Source organism: Eupeodes corollae, chromosome 2 (genome assembly GCF_945859685.1).
Source record: "Eupeodes corollae chromosome 2, idEupCoro1.1, whole genome shotgun sequence".
Lineage (NCBI taxonomy): Eukaryota > Metazoa > Arthropoda > Insecta > Diptera > Syrphidae > Eupeodes > Eupeodes corollae.
In genome coordinates, this window is record NC_079148.1 from 125,654,205 (window position 1) to 125,676,357 (window position 22,153).

Consider the following 22,153-nt stretch of genomic DNA (forward strand, 5'->3'; position numbering starts at 1 on the left):
TTATTTCTTCTGTCTTTGATGTGTCCAAGTTGCAAGTTGTTCTTTTCTTTACAATTTGTGCGTTTTTCTGTTTAAAACAAGAAAAAGAATCATTCAAAATATTCTGAAAAGTGCTTGAAAATAGAGAGAAATTTAAAGATTTGTGTAGATTTAAGTAAAAATATAAATAAGATTCTGTAAAAGAAACAAGAAAACTACTCCAAAAACTAACCAACGGGTGTTCCCGGATAGTTTTTGCGAAAAAAGATACAATTCACGGATTGTATTCGCTTTTTCTCTTACCTACGTGTGTAATTTAATTTTTGTTCAAAAAATACTTGGAATAATCTTTTGGGGTAAAGTGTTTGATTTTATATTTAGCCGCCGTGGTCGCCGGTTCGAATCGAAATCGAAGTATTCAAAAAGTGTCATCGACGCCGCCGCCGGGGTACACTCCGAACCGAGGAGGGTGGTTGTAATTTTTGATTTTCGGTGGTGGATTTGCAAGCAAAAACAACAACATCTGCTGCGCTAGGAAGAGGAGGAAGAATCTGTTACAAAAGTTACGTCGCTCGTCGTACACACAATCGATAAAAACCTGAAAATACTAAATCGTGTTTCTTTTTTTGTTGTTTGGATAAATAAACAAAAGCAACGTGGATTCTAATTGGAGGTAAGTTCAATGTTCAAAACATAACCTGGTAATTCGTCATTCTGATAAGATTGCACAGATGGTTGGAAATGGTTGCAATATGTAGGTAGGCAGGCAGTACCTAGATAGATAGATATAATGTGGTCTATATTTTTATGGACATTGAGATTGACTTGACTTGATCATAGAGAGCACTCATTCTTGGTTTTTACTCGGTAGTCTCTGTTGTACGTGGAACTTGATGAATCGTCCATTTTTTTAGCATTGACGTGACTCGCTGATTCTCGAGAAAAACTAAAAGAACCCGTTGCCCCAGTACCTAGGTATACTGACTCGTAGTAGTTGTAGATGTTCTTTGTTTTATGCATCGTTGCTGCGGCAAAACCAGACTGCAAAGTAAAAAGAGAAGAAAATTGTATTAAACAAAAAAAAAAAAAACTTAAAGAAAAAGGAAAGAAATCCCTGCAGGTACTAAACTACTAATCGTGTGTTGTTGTTGTGTTCTTTGATGCGCGCACCAACCATCATTATCATCATCGTCGTATTCTTACTTCGTTGCAGTACCTGCCTAACTTAACTATAGTAGATAAAATAAGATAGAAGAGTAAAGAAGCTGGAAAACCTAGGTAAAGTTGATTGCACTTCTTGTCTTCAATGGTTGATTCTGCCTAGAAGGCAGTTTCTTCTTTAAAAAGCTGGAACATTCTTCTTTTCTTGGACAAGGCTTGGTCTAGGAAGTTATCTACCAATGTACTTAACTATATATCTTTAGAATTTTCACAAGTGCGTTGTTGTTAAGTAACAAACAATACGTATTGGTCAATGTGTGTAGTGTATGTTTCTATACCAGAACCATTTGGACTTGATTTTTCTTCTATAGTTTATATACAAAAATAGGGAATATTTTTAATTTATTTTTTACATACAACTTTGTTTTTCATAGCATGATTTGTTTAATGAAAAAGCAGGATTTTAACGTGATCCACCTGCATTGATCATTATCAACATCCTAAGGATCATAATTGTGTTATGAGTCGAATATTGATCATCACTTTACCTGCTTTGTATTGATTTTTGAAGCAGAAAACAGAAATTCCTTATTGCTTGCATTGCAAAACAAAACTGTTTCTGAGAAGCGCATTTCTATTGTAGTCTTAAATCCAAAGTGGAGTACGATAGGGCTGCACAATGTCATCAATCGATTTTTATTTTAGTTTTTGATCAAAATTTCTTCTAGGCAGCCTTTCCAGGAAAGGGACAAATAGTATGGGCAACGATAACTCATTGGTTTATGAATTGAATAGAAGATCTTTATATTTTATAGATTCACTAACATTGTAGTTAGGTGGAACTATAGCTATCGAAATTGTTAAAAGATACGTTTTGACAAAAAAAAGTTGATGTTCATTTAATGGACAAAGAACCAAAACACCATAAATTGATGGAAAACGTTAAAAAGTAATTGAAATTAGCTTCGGAGTACCGCAAGGGAATATATTGGGGCTATTCTTATTGCTTGTGTGTAAAGGGTTGACCAAATGCAAGTTGTATGTTTTTGCAAATGTAATGCAATTATTATATCGGTGCTACAAGTCGTATATTGATATCGCTATGACGGTTAATAAACGATTTGAGAATTTAGTGTGAAAAAGATGGATTTTGCCGTTCAAATCTATGACAGTAAAAAAATAGGTTAACATTGCAGATGATCCCTCCACCCCACAATGCACACCAAACTGTCACTCTCTGTGGATGCATCGACATCGACTACCCAACAATAAGGTGTAAGTTTTTCGATTCACAGACGTGGACATTAGCCGTGTTTTTTTTGGTATGGCCAAAATAACAGCAACACTCTCTTATTTTTGATAATATTGTGTGTAGTACTTACAGTAGGCAATTATTAGTGTTTTAGGTATGTTCTTTATCTATTTTATATACAAATTTTTAAAAACTAAAAGCGGTGTGCAAAATTTGGCAGTCCATTTACTTTAGGCTTCCCAACAAGTTGGTCATAATAATAGCAAGACATCATTAATTTAATTTTAGACGGACGTCCTCTGGTTTCTTTAATATTTTTGGAGTTTAAAGCATTCCACACCATTCTGGCAGAGCGCCCAATGACTTTTGCTATCTCTCTCATGGATCCACCGCTGTTATGCAGAGCTTAGATGGCTTTTCGTTGGCCTTCAATGCTTCGCTCTTCCCATTTCCGTGTGCCATATTTAAAAAAATGAGCTTAACATTTCAAAATTTTGACTTTTTCAAACTAATAACATTTTTTGTTTTACTTTTATTCTATTTTTTGGCCAGCAAATTTTGTAGTTGCTCTCTGCTGCGTGCATCATATTACATATAACAATTGTTTCCTATGAGATCAAACGTTGAATAGATTGGCAATATAATAATTCCCAGTTGTCCAGTTTTTATATTTGAAAGTTGATACAATTGAATATTTGCCAGAATAATTTATCAAAAAATTGAAAAAAACTTTAAACTTTAGTTCAACAATTTATTCGGTTTCACACTTTCGTTTAAACCTTGAACTGAGTTCATTCCGTAGTTTAAGTTAAACGCCAGTATTCTGCCATTTTACCTCAGTTCAACGTTTAGGCACTACAACAGTTGTCAGAATAGCTGCCATTTTTCATATTAAATATTGAATTAATTTATGTTGGTGATTTATCCTATTTTCAATGCCGCTGTTTTTTTTGTCTAATGTACTTGATCAGTTTTTTTGTTTTCAATGATGAGTTTGTTTTTCATAATCAACTCCATCAGCAAATCTATATCTGCTGATTAAAAGTTGTTGCTTCTTTTTTTGTTGCTATTAATTCTCACAATGTTTTCCATTTTTATTTTTATTTTCTCGTTTAAGCTCACAGAAATCACAACTCACGCCGGTACTTTAAAACAATACAAATTTTCCCCGATTGTCAACAAAACAAAAAATATCTATTGCTGTTTCACGTGTTCCTCGCTTCAGGAAGAGAAAGAAAAAAAAATGAACAGCTACGTATTGCTTACATTACGTCACATGACTAACAATGCTACCAAACTCTTTTCATACAATTTTATTAAACTACGTTCAATTGAACTAAAGTTCAGAGCACACTGTGAAACTAGAGGAGTTGAACTTCAAATTTAAACTTAAGTTTAGGTTCACCTTATAGGTATTAAGTTTAAACTTCCACTGTGAAATTGGGCATTAGAGTTTTAACCAAACAATTTGACATCAAATAAAAACTTCAAGAAGAAGGTTTGTTCGTAGACTACTACATTAATATATAGTGTTAAAATGAGCTTGAAGCTAGCCTCAATTCTTTATATACCTGAATCGAGTTGAAATGAGCTTGATTCCCCGACCGGAATCGAGTCAATATTTGTAAAAAAAACCTGTGTGGAGGAGTTGGTTTTACAGATAATTATGGTCTATTTATTTGCATGTTTGTGTACAAAAACAAACTTGTCCGAAAACATCGAAACACCACTTGCATTTTAGGAAGTGCTGTCAAACTTAATCATTTTTAAAGCTTCTTGTGTGGTGGAAACACCAAAAAGATTTAGTTAATCTAAACTGAGATAAATCTTTGGTGAAAACATAGCAAAACTTAATTGTTCTTTCTATTGTTTTCTCTTGCAAAATAAGTCCATTAGTCCATTTTAATTAACAAAACTAAATAATATCAAGAGTAACAGATTGATTTGTTCCCCAATGGAAAACACATGATTCCAAATGCACAACTACTCAACGAACACAGCCATCGAGATACAAATGCATTATCAGTCGTACCAATATTTGAGAACGAAATCATTTAAGATCCATTCGAGACTCGTATAAATGTAAAAAAACCATCCGTTGTAAGATTCTACTTTAACTTTATTCTTCTCAAGTTAGGCATTGAAGGTTTGAGCAGTTGAGATCAATGACGAATTCCTGAATTAAGTCTCACACTCCGGTTCATTTTCCTCTTTGCACATCATATGACGACAAGGACTATGACCGCTATCATAACAAACTCAAGAACTTTTTCTTACATTTCTAAATTTCGGCCAAGACTCCACTCAAATTGTCAAGAACTCGAGAGGGAAATGGATGCTTGTGTGAAAATAATCTGACTTAAAAAGTTATAACTAGATACCCTGCCCTGTATAAAAAGGTTGAGTATATAAACTATACAATTCCTCCTAAGCAAAAATAAGCAACTACATACAATTTTCATCACTTCAAAAAAATATCCAAATTTGACTCTTTCACGTACTTGAAAAATCGACGTATTTATTTCCACTTAAAGAAAAACGACACAAAAAAAACGAAAGTAATTGTATATGCAGTCATAATTATCGAAAGTATAGATATTTGACTCTCAATGGGGGACCCATCAAAATGCATAACATTACAGAAACATTTTAAAGTACAAGATAGGCAAGTAGGTAGGTTAGGTAGGTAGATTCCATATACCACCCGTCATCATCATTATTTCAATTCTAAACGACAAATGTAAACAATCTGTCATTGTCATTTCACATTGGGTTAGACCTTAAAAATTTAGTTGTGCTTAACACTGAAAAAAAGGCATTCCAATTATTTGACCAATTTAGCAAAGAAAACGAGAGAGTTGGTGTTGGAAAGACTACCTACAAACAAAAAGTAAACTCTCACTTCTAACGAGTGCATCATCTGTCAACAACAATGATGACAGATATTTTTCTCTTCCACTTCCACTTGGAACTTGTCACTTTTATCTTCCAAATTTTGTTTTTTTATTTTTTCTCAAACAAAAGCAGATAATTTTGGGTCTTCTGTATTTGTTTAAGTTGCACTATCATCAAAGAAGCTGGAAGAAAAAATAAGACACCTTAAGTGGAATTTGCGTCTTTCTTTTGAGTGGATGGATGGAATACCTACTTCGCGTCGTCGGTTGTTGTGTAAAGTGGAGTTTTTTGGATAGTAGGTGCATTTTGTGGATAATTACCCTTTCTCTGGATGGTCAGTCAGCTTGTTTTGTTTGAAGTGTTAAAACTTGAAAGTATGTTAAGCATGCTCTAGCTATGTTACTATGCACCCTGAGGGACAACAACGAGATGAAGATGCAGAATACGACGAACGGTCGACGCATCATCACTGTAACGAATCTCTTCACTTTCGTTTTGAAATAATGGAGACGAAAGTTAAGAAAGGAGGATTTGCATATTTTATTATTTTTTTTTTAATTTCACGAGTATTATTATGATTTATGTTTTCTTTTTTGTTTAAATTCTATTAAAAGAAAAAATAGTCTTGTTGTGGAATTTATTTGATTTCCTGTCTATTGCCTGATTTTATTTGTTTGCTTATGAAACTGACACATATCTGTAATGGCTGAAACACAAACACGCTTCAGCTTCGGCTTCGCCTGACGTTTACGAGTTCAGCCATAGGAAATTAATGCATGCTATCACAATGGAGCTTCGACCTCACGTTTCGTTTGACAATCGTAAGAAAAGGAACGTATTGTAACGTAATGTGACTCCAAACGGAAGCTCTAGTTCAATTATGTGAACATTTACTTTGTCTGACAGCTCATCAGCTGTAAAAAAATGTCAACAAACAAAATATTTGCTCTTTGGAGAGATGAAATAATAGAAATGTCATTGAAAGCAACCTCGAAACAGGCCTAACGTAACGCAGACGAAGCCGAAGCTGAAGCGTGTATGTGTTTCAGCCATAAAGTATTCCCAGGTTTATCCAGAGATTTAAGATGAAAAAGTCTAGGCTCGGGAGGAACCTCAAAAGCACACTTAAGTTTGTGCATGAAGTCTTAGCTCATTCTTCCTGTTACATTTTGAAATTCCAACAATTCAACAAATTTATTATGCTGTACGAGTTCATTCTAAATGTCATTTTCCAACACAAAGCAACACCGCCGTAAGATTTGTTTGGTAACATGAACTCCCCTGAACACATTTGAATTTTGCTGTCAGAAGCCAAATTTGAGAAGCTTGACACACAGTTCATGTTACTAAACAGGCATACTTTGTCTTTTGTCAGATTTAAAGCACCTCGTATGAAAAATGAATTAGTTCAGTAAAATAACACTGTATTTTCTCTCAACAAATGCCAAATACTTTGTAAAGGAAATTTTTCCTAAATCGAAGAACTCAAAACATAATGAAATTATGAACTTTTAACGATGTCTCATGGATCTGTTCAAGTTCATTTTTTATTTAATTAATTTTTTAATAATTTACGTTGAAGTGCAGCAATTATATAAGTCTGTCATGTTAGAGTTATAGTTTGACAATTTGTGAATATTTACTACCAACCAGCTGTCATATTCGTTAGTCGTATTAAATATAATTTTACGAGATTAATGGGCGATTTTTATGTATTTAATTACTTCATATGTAAATTTAAACGTGTTGGAAATTTTCCTTTTTATAAAAATAAGTGTGCCTCAGCACTTTCATCGCCCTTCATTTATTTTTTATTACCACGCCACTGACTGACAACACTAACACTTGAATGATCATAATTCACCAAATGTTTTACCTTTTTTTTGTTTTATGTTGTATAATAAGTAAACTATCTCTACTCTAAACAACTGACGCCGTCATTTCCACCCCCATGTTGCAATTAATCACTTCCATATGCAAATACATACTCCGTTTCCGGAGTTGCCCTCATTCATATATTATATGACTTTCATGAATATAATGCCCACTCAATGTATTTTTACTTTTGTCGTTATTTTAATGTTGAAAAACAATCCTTTGTGGTCGTTCTCGTACTACTTACACCTTAAACCAAACTAAAAAAAAATCCATAATGTCTCAAAATAGAACAATCTTGTCACTGACACTATTCTCCAAATGTCATATTCTTGTAAATCAAATAAAATCAACTGTCAGTGTGGTGAATCAAATAATAATAATAATAATAATAATCAAACAGAACTATATCAGTGTCATAATAATGATCTCGACATTGACAGTTTCGAAACGCACGTTCAATGTCCAGAAATTTCAAAACAAAAATTCTAAATATAATTCAAAACACACAGTAAATATTCTTACATGTGTTCACAGTTAAATAAATAAACTTGATCCTTTTGAACGTGAATATTATAAAAATACTTTTTTTTCTTACAGGAAGTTAACAGAAAACCCAGGTTGTAAAAACAAACAACTTCCTCGTAAATCGAAATGAGTACATCATCTTCAGATATGCCTATTCTGAATATAAAAACATGTGAAATAATAAATTTCGAAATAAAAATAAAAGATCTGCCTTAGTTCATTTTTGATGTTTACTTTAAAGCAATGGCTGCTTGTCTGCTGTCAAAACTAATGACACCCACAAACTGACAGCAGACGCCGTAACCCCCGGCCGCATCGAAATAAAAGTGTTGTCGGACTTCATAAATCGAACAGGTCATAATTGCTCTTCTAATGGAGAGCTTTTGTAACGAAAGATCATCCTGATGGATAAAATTCTTCCCGAAAAAGAAACGCGCACGTATCTAAATTTTGAGGTGAAGATTGAAATTTATATCTTGCCCTAAATTTTTGGTCGTGTTTCGAATGTACGATTGATTTTTATTTTATCGCGTTTTATTTGATGTTGCTGGGTTGAGTCAAACATATGTACATATGTAATAATTTTATTGATGATGGGAACTCTAAAAGACGAAGGGCTGAATGTGAGTTGAATTTGAATTCTTGCAAGAGAAGCTCTATGATTAATGCGCACAAAGTTTGTACTGTACATAATTTACATTTTTTCCACCGACTGCTATTACGTACTTTGAAACGACTCAGTACGTCGTGTCGTCGTCGTTATCGGCGCGGCGGTGGCCGGCATGGTATTCTTGGATTGAATACGTAATTAGTTTTCGTGGAAATTCTCCTGGACGAACAAAGCGCAATGGTTCAGTGATCTTAGAACTCCACCTTTCATCATCAAGGGTTGTTCACCAGACCATTGAACGTGATTGCAAATACAGAGGTAGACATTTTTTTTTAGAATTTCGAGCACAAGAGTGAACAAGAGATTAATTGAGTTATACAGATTTTACAAGAATTCTGATTTCCGAATAAAAAGAAGCGGTGACAGTAGTCAACCTTGTGGGACTTGATTTTCTCATAACATAACAGTTGTGAAGTTAAACAAAACAAATCCTTCTTCCATCAAATTTCTTGCTATTCAATTTCATTTGGAAAGTGTAATCAACTTTCTTCAATAGAACGTGATGTTCGTTTCGGCTTCTTCGAAACGTGTGAACATATCGAAGAACATACATATTTTTAACACTTCCCATAGAAATGTGTTAAAATCAAATAAACAATTCCATTGTACCATCTGTCGTGTTCTCCATTTAAAATTTTAAACAGTCAATGAGTTTATGTACGAGTATATTAGGCAGTAGACACATCATCAAAATAAAATGAACACATCAATATCAATAAACATTCGTTGTTCATTTTATAAATGAATTCTTTCTTTGTTATCTTTTGAGTGGTGCAGTGGAAAAATATGGATAATAATTATTTCCTTAAGTGAAAACAATTGATAAAAGGGAGGCAATTGAAAATATAGGGGCTGGGAATTACCAGTTCTGACAGAGATATGGGATGGTAATTTAATTAACATTGAAAACATACCATGGGAACACAAAAGGAACACTTATGAACCCAAATGAAATTAAAGTTAATGGTGATTTAGTATGGATAAGGGTTATTCAATAAATTAAATACAAATTAAATTGTATTTTTGAAATTTTCTTTGAAATATATTTCTTAAGTCTGAAAGTTTAACTGGCTTTTATGGAGTTTTTGATGGGTAATCAGAAATTATGAACAAGAGTTTTCAAACAGATCTAATGGATTTCGGATTCGTTTGTTTAAATGAAATTCGGAGTACTTTCAGAGATGACATTTCAGTGTAATATGAATAAATGTCATTATTGTAATTCGGAAATCTTTTGGATCAGGAACTAGAAATTATGAATAATGCTCTTCAAACAAAACTATTCTAAAGTTTGGGTATGTTTGTTTTAGTGAAATTCGGAGTAATTCCACAATCAACATTTCAGTTGTGTCTCTTCTCTTTGTAGAATTTCTAATTTTATTTAGAATAGAGAAAAAACTCAAAAATCTTGTATACGACCAATCGAAAATGCAATTAATTAAAAATGGCAGCTGTCAAAAAGAACAACTCCAGAAAAAGTATTGCCAGATTGAAAAGTGCGTCATATGTTAATAAAATAAAGTAAACTTGTTTCAGAGATGATTTTTATCTCACAGAAACAAAAAATGACACAAAACAAATACCTGTCATCAACCGTTATTTCCCATAATTTGTGTGAAAGCATTATTTGAACTATACCTATGACTTCCCTGATCATTATCGTTTACATTGTTTACATGTTGTTGATATTAGTTAAAATGTAGCTGTGTCTCACGGATTACAACAACAACATCAAAAATATAAAACTCAAACCATTTCCTAATCGACTAGCTTAAACCACCAAAACCAAAAATTTAATAAAAGACTTGCAACAAAGTATTTTGAAGACCATAATAGATGCGAAGATGATGGTAATATTTTCTCCTCTGAACATTGTCTTCAAAATCACTGATTATGATGAAAGCTCATCCTTGGTTTGGTATCATTTTATACACAACATCCACACCGCTCTACCATCACCACCTCCATCGCCACCGCCGCCTCAGTTCATTACATCATCCTAATGTAAACAACGCGTAATCGTAAAAGTGAATTGTTTACAAAGAGGAGCAACAGAAAGATCAGCAAGTTGTAATCGGTATACCTACGTATGTACAATAAAAATGAACGAAAAGTTGTGGCCTCACGCCGCCGCCGCTGCAGTTGCAACGACGCTATTCAACGCGCCAACTTCACTGATCTCAAAACATTATGGTTTACCGGTATCTATTTTGAAGGCACGACGCGACGTTGCGATTTCATTGAAACTTGTAAAGTCAGACACAACGACAACAATACCGAAAAAAGTGAACTATCACCGCCACCAACCGAACTGCCACAACACAAAACAAATCCGATCACTCATTCTCATTCATTCATTCATTGCATTCATTGAAATCAAACAGATCTTTATGGAGCGCGAATATGGCGGCGAAATATAAACACATTTGTTTTTACCAGAGTTTGTGTCATAGAAACTTTGCCATTTCCTTCAAATCTCAAATGAGGTCCACGAAAACTTTGAAAACGCGTGGCACGAGTATGTGCGCAGAGCAGAGCGCACGCCATGTTACTTGAAATCGGTTAAAGAACAGCTATAATCTGGTCGCCATTGTTGATGAGTCAAGTACTTTATATCGCTGTCGACGTTCGTCGCGTCGTTGTCGCAGTCGTTGCAGTCGCTGTCTACCTACGCGTACCGCTTACGCCTTGGAGTTTTTTTTCCTTCTTTTAATTGCCTCACTTGAAAAAAGTGAGTGGCTTTATAGGAACCTACTTCATTCAAACTCGGAAAAAAAGACACGACACATCAACTGTGCAACTCTGAGATTGAATATCTGTTTTTTTTTGTTTTTAACTTCTGACGGTATCTGACGGTTATCGTTGTTGTGCGTGTGGTTTTATGAAAAGCGAAAGGACTCCTGCCAATGCAATGTATGGGAGCACTGCAAGAGTGTAACGCAGCACGGTGGCGGTGGATGGCGGCTCCAAGCAACCGCCGCAAGTGGTCGAAGTATTTATCAAATCAAAAGGGATACCGAAGCAGCACACGGGTCGTTTAAGAATTGTGACAACAAAGAGTTGTGTTTCATTTTTATTTATTTTTTTACTGGGGAAATAGGTCAATTTAGAAAGGTCTTGAAAAATAGAACCTATAAACATAATGTCTAGCATAATAAGTTCCTTCGAAGACCTAACATATGCTTACACATTACACACCCTAAGAGGAGGGGGAGAACATTGTTTAAGCTTTAAACACACGCGTAAAAACTTAAATTATTCGATCGTAAAAATTAGTTGAGTCTTCATAAATTCGGCTCTATGAGTCTATATGGTATGTTATCCAATAAAATTATTGGGTCTCTAAAGCTTGGTTGTGGCTGATATGGCTGTCTGTTTAGGATATTTTAATTACCGACCATTTCTTTTCCCTAATTTGATACATTTATTTAAACGGAAAGAAGGCCATTTTTATCTACTCCTAGTTAGCTGGGGTGGCGCTTAAATTATATATATAGGTTTATTCGACCTAATTCAAGTTAAGGAACAGCAGCAACGCACCCAATTATAGCGTGTGTTGTGAAATTAATTTGAACATTCTTTTTACGAGTTTTTCTTTTTCCATATAGATTTTTTTTGTTGAAATTTAACTCGACAGGAATAACATTAAAATTAAACTCTAACATTAGAATTTCGGACTTCCGTTTTATATGAATGTCAGGAACGAACAAATTACCTTATAAATTGTCTTTCAGGAAATATTTACATTATGGTATTCGTATAAAGTTCTGGTTCAGGAACAACAATGTTATGGTGAGCAAAAAACGTTAGGTTTTTGAAGTCTCTAGTCTTTGATAGCTGTCAAAAAATTGTCGTCAAATTAAGGAATTTTTATTTATATTATATAATTTATAGTGGACTACAAAATATCTGAAGAAAAACCTCCATTTAAAAAGTGTTGCCATTAAACTATTTTTTTTGTATGTGAATCAGATTATCAGCCTATTAAAAAATATCTATATTTCTCTTTCCTGATTTTCTTTAACTCAAAAATGGGAAGAAGATACAAATATGAAAGAAAGGCTGAGATGCGACCCACACTGATAACTTCCCATCCCGTCTGTCGATTTGTCAAAGTTGTCAGCAGAATTATTTCTAAAAAAATTAAAAACTACCAACAATATTTGGTATATGCTGAAATAGTTTGATTTTAAAGTTTATTTTTGCAAACAAGATTTTTAGTTCTGTTCGCGTACTCAAAAATTTCGTAGTTTTTCGTGAAAGAGAGCGCTCACGAGATAGTAAAATATTTCCCTAACCTACGAATTTTAGTTCAAGAAATTTCTTTGGGCTCATTTGTGAAAAGTGTCAAATTTGATAGAACTTCAAATAAATTACATACATGCAAGCAATTTATTTGAATTTTTATTAAAATTAAAAATTCTTTTCCAAAGAACAGCAACAAGATTGCAATTTTCAAGTTTCAATTAAATCAAGTTTTTTCATAAAAAAAAAACAATGGACCAAAATTATGTTGCTTGATTTATCCATTTACAAAAAAAAATTCTAAACATGAATTGAAAAGAATATGTTTCAACATTTATATTTTTTTGACAGTCGAATTGTGGGAAAAATTTGTTTATTTCCCTTACGCTTACTTTTTTGTAGTTTTGTCCTTTTGTGAGAGAATTCTACCCTCATTTTTTAAACTATCCCTTTTTTGAATTTTAGTGCAGAAAGTACGCGAACGGACTTAAAAACTTTCTATGGAAGTAAAAAATGAAATGAGGTTTTCTATGGGTAAAATAAATCAAGTTATTTTTGATCTAGATCTGTCAAAACACACATTTTTCTCCTGTTTTTGCATTCCAAAAGGCAAAATAAATTGATTTATTTTTGATCGAAAACTATACACATGAAAATCTGGATTTTTCGGTAGATTTACCATAAAAAAAGTCTAATTTCCGGACTCTGTCAAGTACGTTGTTAATAAATATTTCGAGAAAAATGTATAAGTTAACAATAAACCTTTCTTAATAATAAATAATCTTGTAAAGTTTCGAGAATATTTTAGCCTATCTAAAGAAACTGTCAAAGAACTAATGAACATGTATGTTAAAGACGATGCGTCCGCACCTTAAGTCATCATCAGTAGTTCCAAGTCGAACTTGCTGGTGGCGCCACTCAAAATAGGAATAGATCGGCCATCTTTGTTTTGTCTTTCTTTCAAAAAATTTACTAGATTCGAGAATTTTCCTTTTTTTTTGCTATTCGATCGCCCACGAGGTACATTAAGATTTGCTTTCTAAAATTGTAAAACAAAACCTTCTTAAAATATATGATAAAATTAAAATTTAACAACTTAATCAAAAACCTTTGTGAACGGGCTAAATGAAACACAACGCAGTTCTATTGCCAGGTTACAAAACTTAGTTTTTTAGTAAATTCAGTTGTTGTTTGATAGATCTACCGCATTTTAAAACACTTACAAGAAGTTAAATTTTGCATCAACTGTCAAACTTAACCAACGACATTAAGCTGTCAAAATTTTAAGAAATATCATCATGTTTCGTGTCGTTGTCCAATTCAAGCGGCTTCTTTAGGTCTTGGAAGGGAAGCGCACTAAGACAAGCACCACAAATATTTTACCCTAGTATTCAAGTCTATTCAAAAACAATGCTTAGGCTACAAGCTTTTACTTTGGAAATAATTTTTTAATATTTTACAACATTTTCTTCCACGGAGGTATGATATGGTGTTAACATGTCGAGAAAAAACAGCTGTCACTGTCAAAATAATGTATGATTTAAAAAGAAACAACTAGATGGACAAGTCAGTATGTACGAATTTTTAAAAAACCAGACATTATACAATTATGAAATAAGAAAAGCATTAGTTAAAGACAAAGTTACGTTTCTAGTTTTGTTGAATTCCGTTTATCATGTCAATCTACGTAAAAAGCTCATGCAACATTTTAATTCTTCATCTAGTTCAACTAAATTAATTTGTTCTTATCTAACTGATAGGAAGTCAGCAGTGCAATTTGGTGACACCCTGTCAAATTGTTTTGCCGAATGCCACTGGTGTACCACAAGGTTCCATACTGGGTCCTCTCTTGTTTCCTGCTTATGTAAATGAACTTCCTATTTCATTAGTTAATTGCATCTCTCACTTGTATGCTGATGACGTTCAGCTTTACTTCAGCTTTCCACTTGGCCTTATCGAACATGGAGCTTTCTGCTTCAATGAAGATATGAAGAGCGTGTCAAATTGGTCTTTGTCAAACAGACTTATGTTGAACCCAACAAAATCCAAATGTCGTGTAATTGATAGAAAATCTCTTGACCTTTCTTATTTTCCACCGATTGTTCAGAGCTTTTGCTCCAATCGAATATGTGGTTACAGCAAAGAATCTTGGTGTGACTTTTAATCGACTTTTGACTTGCGATAATCATATAAGTGGACTCGTTAGTACGGTTTAAGGAGTTCTTCGTACGTTATGGGTTACACAATTTTTCACTCCATTAAAAACGCGTTTGCTTCTCGCTGTAACTTTTGTAATTCCTATCCTGGTTTATGGTTGTGCAATCTATTGTAACTGCAGATTCACGAGCAAGCGAAAACTTGCTTCCAAACTTAATCGTTCGTTATGTTTTTCGATGACGTAAATATGAAAGGATATCTGATTTTGCCTCGCGCTTGCTAGACATGCCTTTCGAAAAATATATAGAACTTCGTAGTTTGATTTTGCTTTCCGACATACTTATCGCACACCAACCACAATATTGTTTTGTCAGAGTAAGAAGGGCGACCTCAAGCAGATCTCATCAGCTAATTATACCTTTTTACTAATATTTAACATAGGAACTGCAATTTTTGTAAATTCGGTTAAGCTTTGGAACACTTTACCTTATAGTATAAAACAATCTGAACACAACTAGCATACCAAGATTGCTTAGATCCCATTTAATTTTTGTATCTTATGATAGTTTATAATAATTAAAGTAATTTTTTTTTTAAATCTTGGCTCTGCCTTTTCTGTAAAATAAGCTAACAGGTAGTTTAAAAGATTTTAAATCTTACTGTTGGTAAGAAATTACGATATTTAAATAAAATAAAAATAACACAAAAGTTCTTCATTGTTCCTGACTTAATTTCTAAACAAACAATTTACGCAAAAGTTACATATTGACATACGTCATAGACACAGGGTTGCCCCTTTACAAAGCTCAATTCATGTGTTAGACAAAATTAATACATATGATCTTAAAATAAAACTGAAGAATGTTCCTTAAAGAATCATACTTATCTTACAATTTTGTTTACATCTAAATTCCAACTATCCAAAAAAAAACCTTCATAATTTACCAAAGTTACAAGAATATTCTATTGTTATCTTAAAAACTAAACCAAGATCATGAGCTTACGATAGGAAGATTTTTATCTTAGATCTTGAAGGGAAACAATTACTTATCTCTAACTAATTAAACAATGTCAGTATCTTGTAGTTAAATTAATTTATAACACCAGGTTTACGACTTAAAAGTTTAACGATTTATTCAAATTCATTAACCTGATCACGTATATTACCTATGTTCGTCTGCATCTTAAAAATAAGAAAATAAACTTAAGGTAATCTAAAAATAGGGCTCCCAGTAAGTAAAACAAAATAAAAACAACAATGAAGACAAAATTTACTCAATTCCCTACTTTTTGCTTTTGTATCTTAATTCTCTTCCGTTTTTTTTCAAAAAAAAAAAAAGAAAAAAATAATAAAAAAATTGAGAACCAACAGCTTGAAGTTCATTCAGAAGATAGAAATACAAAGCACACAAACAAAAATAAACGTCAGATGCGGGTAAGTAATTTTTGTATATTATATATACGCATCTTAAAAAAATCTATCTGTCTGTCTATGTATGCAGATATGAACTTGTTTATCAAAAAGCAACCGTTTGAGAACTTGAAATCTTCTCTTCGGATATAAAATATCTTAAGACCGACTCCGTTCTCTCCAAAGTAAAGTAAAGGGTGTTTTGCTTAGAGGTATATAACTTTTTAATGTAATAAAACAAAGATGATTTTATTTTAAATTGAAATGAATTTTTCATTAATTTTCTCGCATTAGAATTTAAATATATTATTTGGCACATTACCGCCACAGCTGTCTCGGACGTAGTCTTATGTGAAGTTCCATTTTTCGTTGATTTTTTCCAACATTTATGGCCTCATATCGGCAATAAAAAGTCGAATATTGTCTTCCAAGTGGTCAATCGCTTATGGCTTACTTCAATTTAGCTTATGAAAATTGGGATCATTTTCAACCTTATTTAAGGCCCATTCACCAATTCTATGCTAAGTGATCCTGGGGCTTCACTTTTTGAAATGTCAAATCAAACTAACAACAAATCAATTGACAGCTGACAAAATGGCTGCCTGTCAAATAGTGTTGCCAACTTATAGTTCTCTAGCTCTTTAATAAAACACCCTTTAGAAGTCGAAGACGAAACAGCAGCTTCATCTGAATTTTAAAGATGGTTGAAATAGTAACAAGGTTTTTTTCGTCTTCTAACCGTTGTTGTTGCTATATCGTATCTCTTTTCTTAAACTCTTTCTCGTTTGTTTGTTGGCACTTTACTTAATGTTCATCTGTTTTGCTTTTGGCTTCGATAAGTTATTTTTTCTCGGCTTTTATCTGTCATTATCGGGGAGGTAACAGAGCTTCTACCTCAAAAAGTTGCTTCAGTGTATCTTCTTTTTATTGTTGTTGTTGTTTTTGTTTTCCTTGGTAAACATTTTTTCGTAAAGATAAAACGCAAGTTGAATGAATGTTTTCTTGTTTTCTTTAATTTTTCACAACACACATTTTCTATATCAAAGCCGGCATAGAAGATGCGTGCGTTATACGAGTAAATTGAATTAATGGCTATCTTGAGACCGTGACTGAGATTAAAGAAAAAAAAAAACAACAACAATAATCAAATCCCATTGATTATGGAATTATGGAATACCTGAGCTTTTGTAGATCGTAACGAGCTCTAAGTATGTGTTATTAAGAAAATTTGTTTAATAATGATGTATAACTTTGAAGCTCAATAAATAGATACCTCGTAGGTGCGGGAGATAAGAGTTTCTTATTAAAATTAGATACAAATTAAATTGACAGCAATAATTTGTAATATTATTATTGTGGGTAGGTTATAACAACTATTTATAAGCTTAGCTTTCCCCAACATTAAAAATTGTGTTATTTGTGTGGGGTTCTTTGTGATTTATTTTTTTGAAATAAGATAAATCAAGTGTTACCTTTTTTTTAAAATGTCAAAAATTCAAAATTTAAAGCATTCCATATTCGTAAAGGTTTCGTCATTGGTTATCTAAATGAGATAAAGCATCATTAAAAATTCGAAAATTAATTGAAAACAAATATTTAGCAATTTCTAGATTCAAACAAGAAAAAACACAAGTTGAGCTGCCGCTACTAGAATGACTTTGAATATCGATTCATAAGAAAGCCGCAAAGTGACAGTTGTATAAACAAATCCTGTATCAAAATTCACTTAAATATACATTGTTAATATTTTTACTTGCGACATATAGGAACGTAATTGCAAGTATTTTAGATTTTGATTTATTCATTGAATGCATACACAGTAAGACATACATCTTATAATATTAGTGATATGCTAAAATACAAAACATAAAATAGAAAACAAACTTCAAAGATGAATTTATATAAAATGTTTGAGTTTATACAAAATTTAATTTAATTTAATTAATAATCTCATTCTTTAAATTCAAATTGATTTATTCAGTTAAAATTACAATTAGTATATAATATTTATGTACATATGTATATTTATACAAATTTTAGTAGTTCAGTTCGTTATTTAAAATCATATAATATAAAATTCGTACATATTAATCTCAACTTTATGCGGGGTTCTTTGAAAATTAGGCACTTTGAAAATGACTTCGGCGTTCTAATCGAAACCTAGTTTCTCCATTGAAAGTTTTCAAGTTTCTAGGCAGAAGATTCCACAGACGAATAGCGTAAACAAAAAATTGTTGTTCAGAGGTACGACATTAAGGATCTGCTTGAGGAACTGAATTGAATCCTATTATATAAACTAGAAGGTTGTTGCGTGTTTATTATGTTACAGAGTAGGAGTAGAGTCATGTACCGTATGAGATCATCAAGGGAAAAGTTGTAAATTTGGCGTGAAAATTCCGAATTACGATCAAAACGACGTAGACCAAAAATGTAGCGAGCTATGTTATTAAAGGCGACATTCAATTTTCTTCTACTGTTGGCCTCACAGTTGCTAAAAACTTCGCAACCATAAGTTAATATTGGGATCACAATCGTTTTGGCAATCATCATCCGAGTGTTCAAGGGCGTAAAATGTTGTGACGACCATAACATTCTAAGAACCCGAACCCCATAAACCTTACCCACCGCCACATTGATATGGCTTTCCCAAGTAAGTCTCCTCTTAAACAACATGCCTAGATTTCGCGCATTCGATGTAAATTCAATTGGTATACCATTCAAGCAGATGCTTGGAAAATACTCCAGGTTAATTGCTGATTTATTGATGATAACACATTTTGACTTGGTAGGATTTAAGAAAAGACCATTATTCTGAGACCAGTTTGATATTTTTTCGAGATCTTGGTTGGTAGTATAAGCTCCATCTTCTATTAGCCCCAGGGGACAACTATAGATCAACTGTACATCATCAGCAAACATTTGAATCGCACATCCCGAAATCTGAATTGGTATTTCATTAATGTATAGAGAGAAGAGAAGGGGACCCAAAATAGAACCCTGGTCAACTCCTCTGGTTGTGGGAAGGAATGACGACATTTTGTTATTAACCGACACCGCCTGAAATCTATCTTGCAGATATGTTTTTATCAACTTAACCGCCAATGGAGACAAACCATAATAACTAGAAAGTTTCTGACATAAAACGTGATGGTCCACCGTATCAAAGGCTTTTGAAAAGTCTAGTAATACTAGAAAAGATACAAGGTTATCATCTAATGCCAATCTTATTTCTTCAACTACATTGACTATTGCTGTAGTACAACTATGCTTCTCACAAAAGCGAAATTGTTTACTCGTTGTTTAATACTTTAACAATATGTTCATAATAATATTCTGTGTTAAATAAATAATTTCAAGTCAATATTTTTGTTCTTAAAACTTGAGTCAAAATATTTTGTAGGTTTTCGTGTTTTGGTAAAAGAGTGGTCAGTTGAATTATTCTTAAAAAATTAAAATTACCAACAATATTTTGCATTTAAGATAAGATAGTTTGGTTTTAAAATTTATTTTTGTTAGCGAAATTTTTAGTCGAAACCCCATTTCAACCAATTTTAATAGGGTTTCTTGATTTCTTATGTAATCGAATACAGAATAGATTTTTCAAGAAAATATCAATATCTTTATTTATTCACAAGATATCGAGATTCGACCACCAATTTTTACCAATTTTACGTAGAAATTTTTCCGAATCTCGAACACAACATTTTCTATAAAATGAAATGAGTCTAAAGACAATATTTTACATTTTTGAAAACATGTTTGAGACGAAAATCATTTTTCTAACTTTAAGTAATTTTTTTTTTAGCTTCTTGTAAAGAAACTGTCAATTCTTTTTTTTCTAAAAATTTTGCTAGATGTCAAAAACGTTAATCTTCGTTGCATAAAATAGTTTTAGAGATAAAATCATTTTTTGTTCGTAAAATATTCGAGTTGAAAACTATTTTTTGATTATATTGGTTTGGTATTACGTCACAATATCATGATCTGACCCGGATCAGATCATGGGGATAATAAAACGCGGCTATTATTGACAATGTGATTTTTTCGATTTTATGAAGTAATAAGTACTTATAAGTTAAGAAAACGGTTTGGATCAAATATGGCACTCCATGCAGAATTATACGTTAATTTTTTACCGAGATAACAGAATTTAGATATGGACCCACATCGGTTTACGAAGTATGGATACCTTCACGACAACAGCAGTGAAAAAGATTCTTCAGATGAGCACGAGGTAAACAGATGCAACAATCTTCCGCCTCTATATATTCCAGTGTCTGATGTATCGGATTGGGAATAAGAAGATAACATTACTCAATCCCAGATGGCACCTTCCTCGATTAGAAGTGCGAGAGCTGAAAAAAACCAGAAGCAGGATGGGTTTTTGGAAAAAGGTGATAACGAAACCATATTGACAGATGATACGATACGCCAATACAATTCTACAAGTATGTAGAAATGTTTTAATATATAGAACAAAAAACAATCAGATACTTCTGTTAAAAACGTTCAGAAAAAATGGTCCATATAACAGCAATTTAACTTGAACAGTTTGTGGGAATATGACTTAACATGTCCATTGTACATTTACCATCAACTAGGCTATATTGGAATGAAAGCCTAACTTACCTACAAATTAACTCTGTAATGGCATGTAACCGATTCAAATAAATAAATAGGTTCATACATTTCAACACCAACTCGACGCAAATACCTAAATGATAACCAGGACTTGATCTCCTTCATAAAATAAGACCATTCTTGGATGAAACAAGGCAGATACTCCTTACTGAATAAATGGCAGTAAACAAAAAAAAAAAACACAAATTTGAATATCAAAATTTTGTTCTCAGTGGTAGCTCTGGGTTCAGCTACGACTTTGAACTTTATACTTGAGCTTAAGGACATGCACAACGATTTGCCAAAAATTAGTACATCCAGTGACGTTGTTTTTCGACTGCCGAGAACTTTTCCCGACGGATTCAACTACAAATTATTCTTTGGCAACTGGTACACGTCCTTACTGCTGTTGACTTATCTGGAAAAGAAAGCACTATAAAAGATAATCGGATTCCTGGTTATAAAGTTCCTACCGAAAAAGAATTGAAAAAAAAGGAAGAGGTGCAACTGTGGAAAAACTGGCGACAATTGATAACCTGGATATTTCTGTGGTAACATGGTTTGACAACAGAATTGTGAACCTTGCTTCGACACATGTCGGCAGCAAACCGCCTTCTGAAGTCCAACGCTTCAACAAAAAAGAAAAGAGCTACCAAACTGTATCATGTCCAAAAGCAGTCATTACATATAATCGGCATATGGGTGGAGTTGATCTTTTGCTCTTGTTGGATACTGTAGAATACAAATTAGATCAAAAAAATTTTACCACAAAATATTGTTCCACATGATTGACATGACAGCCGTGAATGCGTGGCTATTGTACAGACGAACGCTTAACAGATTTCAAGTGCGCGGTAGTCGAAGATCTATGCCATGTCAGCAAACTAAGCACAACTAACAAACGTGGACGACGCTCTTATGTCATGGAGAATAATCTACAATTGAAGAAATTGAAAGGACCTATTGGAGTTTAGCACTCACAATGACATTACACCGTATTTTTCATATAGACTAATGTATGTCTTCACTTAAGTTCAGTTAACAGTTAAACTCAAGTTAATCGATCGATGACGATTAGTCGTCGAGTCTTTGTTGATTAGAAACAAATGATACGGATTTTCATCGAAAAATCATCTTTAGTGATGACTCCTTTCGATCTCGGAAGCTTCGTTAAAAAGCCAAATTGTCAACAAGACGGCCGGAGCGGAGGCGGCGCTACACATGCAACAAAATAATAGCAGTTTTAGAAGAAAATTTTTCTGATCGCGTAATTTTTTCAAAAAGCAAAATTCCATGAACAGGATGTAGTTCTACAACGGCGCACAGTGGCTCGTTTATACAAACTGCTTGCAATATTCAT

General features: G+C 33.0%; 2 protein-coding genes across 4 annotated transcripts in view; one reads left to right on the forward strand and one right to left on the reverse strand.

The window, feature by feature from the left end:
- Window positions 1-22,153, reverse strand: part of LOC129944502 (tubulin polymerization-promoting protein homolog) — a 379,947-nt gene that overhangs the window by 245,021 nt on the left and 112,773 nt on the right. The gene's annotated exons all lie outside the window — the stretch shown is intronic.
- LOC129944487 (klarsicht protein) overlaps window positions 391-22,153 on the forward strand; it is a 466,409-nt gene continuing 444,646 nt past the window's right edge. For all 3 annotated transcript variants that reach the window (XM_056053943.1, XM_056053944.1, XM_056053945.1), the window contains exon 1: window positions 391-652. The gene's annotated coding sequence lies outside the window, so the exon portion shown is untranslated. The remainder of the gene's footprint in view (window positions 653-22,153) is intronic.